This window comes from Gorilla gorilla, chromosome 6 (genome assembly GCF_029281585.2).
Source record: "Gorilla gorilla gorilla isolate KB3781 chromosome 6, NHGRI_mGorGor1-v2.1_pri, whole genome shotgun sequence".
NCBI classification, from domain to species: domain Eukaryota; kingdom Metazoa; phylum Chordata; class Mammalia; order Primates; family Hominidae; genus Gorilla; species Gorilla gorilla.
In genome coordinates this window covers 45,034,407-45,041,597 of record NC_073230.2, presented here as the reverse complement: position 1 = coordinate 45,041,597, position 7,191 = coordinate 45,034,407, and the positions used below count along the sequence as shown (strand labels likewise).

Genomic DNA, 7,191 nt, shown 5'->3' with positions numbered 1-7,191 from the left:
TTCTAGCCACGTAATTAGATAAGAAAAATAAATAAAAGATATCCAGGTTATAAAGAAAGAAGTAAAGATATCTTTAGTTTCAAATGCCATGATCTTTTATATAGCCAACCTGAGGAATCCACTCATAAATGAGTTATTGTTGCAAGATATAATACTAACCTACAAAAACCTACTGTATTCTACACAGCAGTATGAGCAATCCGAAAATAAAATTAAGAAAATGGAAGCCAAGATGGTGGCCGAGTTGGAGTATGAGTCTGTGCTGTGTGTGAAGCCAAACGTCAGCGTCTACTGGATTCCTCCCTGGGCCTCCAACTGTGATTACAGGGCATCTGACTGGAAATTAGGCCAGCCTGATTGGACTGGTCACCTCCGAATCATTTCAAAAGGGAAGACTGCCTATATCAAACTCAAGGATAAAGTTTCAGGGGAGCTCTTCACTCAGACACCAGTAGAGCAATATCCTGGTATTGCTGTGGAGACCGTGACAGATTCCAGCTGCTACTTTTCAATCTGGATTCAGGATGGTCCTGGGCAGAGTGCTGTCATTGACACTGCTGGCTTCACAGATCGGGGAGATGCCTTTGACTTTAATGTCTCCTTGCAGGATCACTTCAAATGGGAATCTGAGATTTCCAAGGAATTTCAAGAAATGGACGCTTGTCCTAACTTGGATCTGGGCTTCAAAGAAAGACAAACCATCAAGTTGAGTATGGGGAACATTACAACCAAGAATGGAGGTGCTTCTAAGCCCAGGACTGCAATGGGTGGGGGCCTGAGCTTACTCGCATCCCTGCCAGGAGGCCAAGTCAGTATTCCCTCACTGTCCTCCTCAGTTGCATCAGCAATCATGTCACCCCACCAGCCATTCCAAAATCTAACCATGGAGGCAGTGATGCAGATATCCTTTTAGATTTGGATTCTCCTGCTCCTGTCACAACACCAGCACCAACTCCAGTTTCTGCAAGCAATGACTTGTGGGGAGACTTCAGCACTGCATCCAGCTCTGTTCCAAACCAGGCACCACAGCCATCCAACTGGGTCCAGTTCTGAATGGCATTGGCAGGACATTAAGGCAGACTTGAGGAATAAAAATGACCTTGAGGGCACCAATCTGTGAGGGAAGTCAGAAACCCATTTCCTCTCCAGAACCAAAATGACTGGACAATCTTTTTCATACCTTCTCCATTACATTCAAGCTGGTTTATGTCACTCCCCTGTGTTGTTACTTGTACAGCCAAGAGAGTATCTATTATCTCCTGCTTAGTACCAAGGTAGAGGACTAGTGGATCTTATCATACTTCTGGCTGACTATGCAGGGCTCAAAAGGCCAGTGTCTCTTTGAGGAGGAATGATCTAATATCTGTAAAATTTGTCTTATCTTTTAAATTCTTCAACTTATTTCAAAATAATCTCATGACCCTTGTGTGCCTCTTTGTGAAGCTCTATTTAGCAATTCCAGGGAAGTAAAAAACCTTGCAACTTCCTTCTCCACTAACCCAGGACTAAAAATGGACAGGCTGACCTCAGTGTTTACAAATTCAGAATTTTGATAGGCGTAGATATGGAGTGTAGGGAGACCCCCTGAAACTATTGCTATGGAATAAAAGATGAAATGCTCCTGATTATTGTAAATACTAAGTTGCATGCACATTGTGTAAAGACAATGCCAGGATTGACTGCCAGAATGAGCCAACAGCACGTGATGTGCTTCCCCCTGCAGAGAGCCTATCAACAGACATGCTGTCAGGGAGGTTTCACATCACTAAGATTCCTATCCCAGAAAAGCAGATGTTCATAGCTCTGGGAATGGAATGCAACCCTTGTGGAAAGCCTATAAATGGACGCATGAGGGGCGCGTGTCCATATGGATAAGATAGGGCTATAAAGGCCCTCATCTTGCCACGGCTCTTCTAGGCCTCTTTAGGGTTAAGGCATACTCCCTTCTGAGAATTTCTGGTCTAACAGGTTGTCTAGCTTCACGTCCTGTTTCTATGGATTTTTTGTAACCAGCTTTTGCTGCAACTGTTACTGCTGATTAATATCTTCATAATCATAGGTTATGGAAAGACTGTGTTTCTGTTTCAAGGCTCTGTTAGAAATTACTGATGCACACACTATATTGTAAATTCTTATCTCTGTATACTGTACTTCTACGTACAGGTGTTACATTAAAGAATTACTTCATCCCCATGTGACCATCTCACCTCATAATCAAATGACCCTAAATCCCTCACTAACCTACCCCTGCCCTCACTAAACTTAATAATAAATGCTGGTATATCCAGTGCATTGGCGGCATCGCAGGACCAGAAGGCGATGACCCCCCTGAACCCGGCTTTCATTATCTTGTGTGTGTCTATTATTTCTTGACCTGCCGATCTGCCTGGGAACAAAGAAAGAGCCCCATTGCATTGCAAGCTGCTGGCCAGATCCCACAATAATGGAGAAAGACCCGTTTCCTGGGTCTCTGCTGTATAGCCTTCTTCAGGCTTATTGTACTCAGTGAACCTCCAGTGCTGGGTGCAGCTCCATCATCCTCTTGTGTGTTTACATGTATCTTTCTATGACAAGAGGGTTGTGCTGGTGGCACCTCCACTATTCTTTTCTGTTTGCTGAATTTGAATTGTGAAACATCTTTGACCAATGGGTGTCTCTGTGATGAAGGAGGTTCAAGAGGCTGTGCTTTCCAAGTGATATTCTATAGGAGTGTTTAATTTCTTGCAGCTCCATCTAGTTGCTGCATTTGAAGCATGGCATTAATTTGTATTTGCCATGTTATTTGACCTGAAGTTGAAGAGCATAGAGTTTTTAACCTGATCTGTAGAGCAGAGAGGCTGAAAGCACTTAACTCTTGTTTAGTACCCACATTGCCTTGCTGTCTGGGTATCTGGCCCCTTTCCATAAACATTTATTTTCAGTTCATGTAGTTCTTTAATAGAAAGCTGCTATTATTTGTATTGTCATTTGTGAAGGAAGTTGGAGAGTCACAGCTTTACCGTGACTGGTTTTGCCCAAGGCTTTGATACCTGTCACCCAGGGTTAAAAGCAAGTTGTTCTCCCATCACTTTCTTTCCCCTCTGCCCTGCCATTCCTTTTACAATGCTGTGAAAAGAGTTCTGCTTCTTAGATGAATGGGTACTTTCTATTTTGTTTCTAAATGAGCAATGTTGAGGATTAAATGGGAAGATATACTTGCTTCCCTTTTCTACCTATTTGGAACGTACACTCTGGCAGAACGGAGTCCTTATGTTTAGTTTCAAAATATATTACTTTCCTGGATTTCCTTCTTAACTTTTTCTGACTTTGGGTCCATTTTCTTTTCATTGCCTCATTTTCCAGGAAGCTCTATTCTTGAAGAGCCATGGCAAGACATATTAAAATTCCAGTAGAAAACACTAAAACGAAAGTCTGTAGAAGCATTAGTGACTAAATACTGGCAACCTATTTTCTCAATCTTCCTCCACGTTGTGTTCTTTGTATTCTAAGATGATAATATGTTATGTATTTGAATTCCTGAAAAATGGGAAATGTTTAAGATATATCTATATAAAGCATATGCTGTATTGGTGCAATAATGGTAATTAAAAATATGAAAAAAAGAAAAAAAATCCATTTATAATAGCATCAAAAAGAATAAAATACTTAACAATAACTTCAACAAAAGAAACGAAAACCTTGCACTGCAAGTTTTTGCAATATAAAACATCACTGCAAATTACAAAATTAGAAAACTATAAAACATCATTGAAATAAAGTAGAAAAACCTAAATAAATGGAAAAACATTTAACGCTCGTGGATCAGAAACTTAATATTTTTAAGATGCCAATACTCCCAAACTGACCCACCAATTCAATAAAACCTTTATCAAAATTCCAACTGGCTTTATTATGGAAATTGAAAAGCTCATTCTAAAATTTATATGGAAATGCAAGTGACATAGAATAGTCAAAACTACCTTGAAAAGGAAAAAGTTGTAGGACTCAATTTTTCTAATTTCAAAACTCACTATAAAGCTAGACAATAAGGTACTGGCATAAGGATAGATATATAGACCAATGAATTCAGAATTGAGAATCCAGAATTAAACTGTTACACTTATTGTCAATTGATCTTTGAAAGTGTGTGAAGACAATTCAGTGGGAATAGAACAGTCTTTGCAAAATACATAATCGAGACAATTAGATATACACATGCAACAGAAGGAATTTGGACCCCTACTCATACCATATGCAAAAAAATCAACTCAGAATGAAACAAAGACCAAAATGTAGGAGCTAAAACTATTAAACTTGTAGAAGGAAGCATAAGCACACATCTTTGTGCCCTTAGATTAGGCAATGGTTTCTTAAATATGACACCAAAACACACACAAAAAAAGACATAAACTGGACTTTTATCAAAGTCAAAAACTTGTGTGTGTCAAAAGACACTATCAAGAAAGTGAAAAGACAACCCACAGAATTGGGTCTGATAAGGGCTTGCTATCCAAAATACATAAAGAGTTATTATGACTCAATAATAGACAACCCAATTAAAAATAGGCAAAGAGCTTGAATATAATTTCTCCAAAGAAAATGGCCAATAACACATGAAAAGATATTCAGTATCATTAATTAAAGAAATACACATCAAAACCACAATGAGCTATCTCACACCCACTAGATTGGCCATAATCAAAAAATGAAAGAAGATAAAAAGAAGGAAGGAAATAAGTACTAGCGAGGATGTGGAGAAATTGGAACCTTCATACATTGATGATGGGAATGTAAAATGTTGCAGCCGCTAAGGAAAACTCTTTAGCAGCTCCTCAAAATTTAGACATCAAGTGTCCATACAATCCAGAAATGCCTCTCCTCGGTATGTATCCAAGAGAACTAAAAACCATATTTTCACACAAATATGTGTACATGAATGTATATAGCAGCATTATTCATAATAGCAAAAAACTGGAAATAACCCGCATATCCATCAACTGATAAATGGATTAAACAAAATGTAATCTATCCATACAATAGCCATAAAAAGGAGTGAAGTACTGATACACTCTACAACATGGATGAGACTTCTAAACATTATGGTAAATGAAAAGAACTAGACACAAACGGTCACATATATTATATGATTCCATTTATATGAAATGTCCAGTATAAGCAAAACCTTGGTGGATTAATGATTGCTGGTGGTTGAAAGGAGGGGTAATTAGGACTGACTGTGAATCAATATGGGGCTTCTTTTTGGAGTGATGGAAATATTCTGGAATTAGATAAGGACAATAGCTGCACAATATTGTGAATATGCTAAAATCCACTTGTAAAAAATCTAAAATCATGAATATCACATTATGTGAAAAAAATTTTTTTAATTCTTCAGAAGCTTGGGTTATGGAAAGCCTTTTCAGATATAACATCAAAAGCACAAGAGACAAAGAAAATAGATACATTTGAGTTCATCAAAAACTTCTTTTGGGGTATAACAAAAATGTTTTAAAATTAGCTTGTGGTGATGGCTGCATTCCTCTGTAAATATACTAAAAACTATTGAATTTTATGGTATATGAATTATATCTCAGTAAAGCTGTTAAAACCAAAAGCACTATGGGGACTGTGTTGCAGAGAACAGATGCAGGCGGCCAGAGTGGAGGTGCTGAGCCCAGTTTCCAGGCAATCCCACTCATGTGAGTGAAAGATGCTAAGTGGCTGGACTGGGCTTGCAGTGGAGGTGGACAGATGTGATTAGATTCAAGAGATAGGTGGTGGGAGAAATCTGCAAAAGTGTGAAAAGAAACATGAGGATAAATAATATGAGTCAGAAATTAACATGGTATTGGAATAATTTACTCTAATGAGCTCTTCAGAGAATAACTGCCAAATAAATCTAAATAAATAATGAGAATCTGCGCCTTGACGAAGATGCAAAATTATTCTTCAGTGAGTGTTCTGCATAAAAGGCAACATCTTTCTTGATTGCACTTGGCAACTTCCCAGAAATTCTCATTTAATTGTTTTATTGTAAAGCTGGATGTCTTGCTCTATCTACTAACACCTCCTTCCCTAAATTAAAGTTTTTGGCAGGATTTAGCGGGGAAGAACAGCACAGGCACTCAGGATTCTTAATAAAAAACTAGAAAGCCATTTATTTCAATATAGATATTTAAGCCTATTATGTTGTTAACTTAAAGGATTCAATAAATGGAGGTCTAAATTTTTAAGCATTTTTTTTTACCTCGCATCTTCAGGGTCTACAATAGTTAGCAAGAAAGAAACAAATTGGATAAGTCTGCATTGTCTTGTAAATATGAGTTATTTCTCAGGATGCTAAATCAAAGGGATTAAATCTGCTGATGCTCATCCAATCATTTAAATAAGTAATGATATATTTGACTTTTAGCCTCACATCTTATACTTCAGGTGTGAGCTTTAGTTCTATCAGCAAAATTCATCTTTTTAAATTTATTACCTTCCTTTTAATAATTGATTTCTTTACACAATGTATTAACTTCATTTCTGTTCCTGAGATTATCTAATTTGAAACTCATTTTATCAAATACCATTTTAACATCTGATTTAGTGTGTGTGTTCAGAATTAGATAGCCCAGAGGGAAAATGCTGTGCTGAGCCAACAACAAAAACATTATTTAAAAAAAAATGCTACACTTTCAGATGCAGTTGATATGAATTATTAAAAAACTTAGTTGATTGTGGTTGTCCCTGGGTTTCATATTCACTAGAGTCAAAGCCCATGTTCTAATTGTCTTGTTATTGTTGGGCAGTGCTTTGTTTTGTTTTGTATTCACAGCCGTGCTAAATAGAAGCTGAATTCCATCTTAATATCAAAATTAATGTATTATTATATTTGTCATTTATGCCACAGCATTAGGATGTGAGAATTTTTTCACCTGATAAGCTCTGCAAAGTGTTTATAGGAATTTCAGGATGCAAAAATCAGATATCTTTAGGGAAAGATAGCTTTTTTGTTCCAACTAGAATTTAATATAGCTTACAAAAATATAACAGAGTAAATTAAATTCTAGCTAAGGAAAATCAGGGAAAGAGTTGATTAATGAAGTTAAGGAAAGAAAAGAATAGGTCCATACAGAAAGCCTTCTATGGAAATGTTCTTAAATCAAGCACATTATGCAGTACAGCAATATGTATCCATTTAAGTAGACTTCAGATATAACCAAGCAA

At 37.2% G+C, this 7,191-nt stretch overlaps 1 pseudogene; it reads left to right on the top strand.

The window, feature by feature from the left end:
- The first annotated feature begins 232 nt into the window (after positions 1–232).
- On the top strand, positions 233–1,233 carry LOC101138485 (adaptin ear-binding coat-associated protein 1-like; annotated as a pseudogene).
- Positions 1,234–7,191: the final 5,958 nt, after the last annotated feature.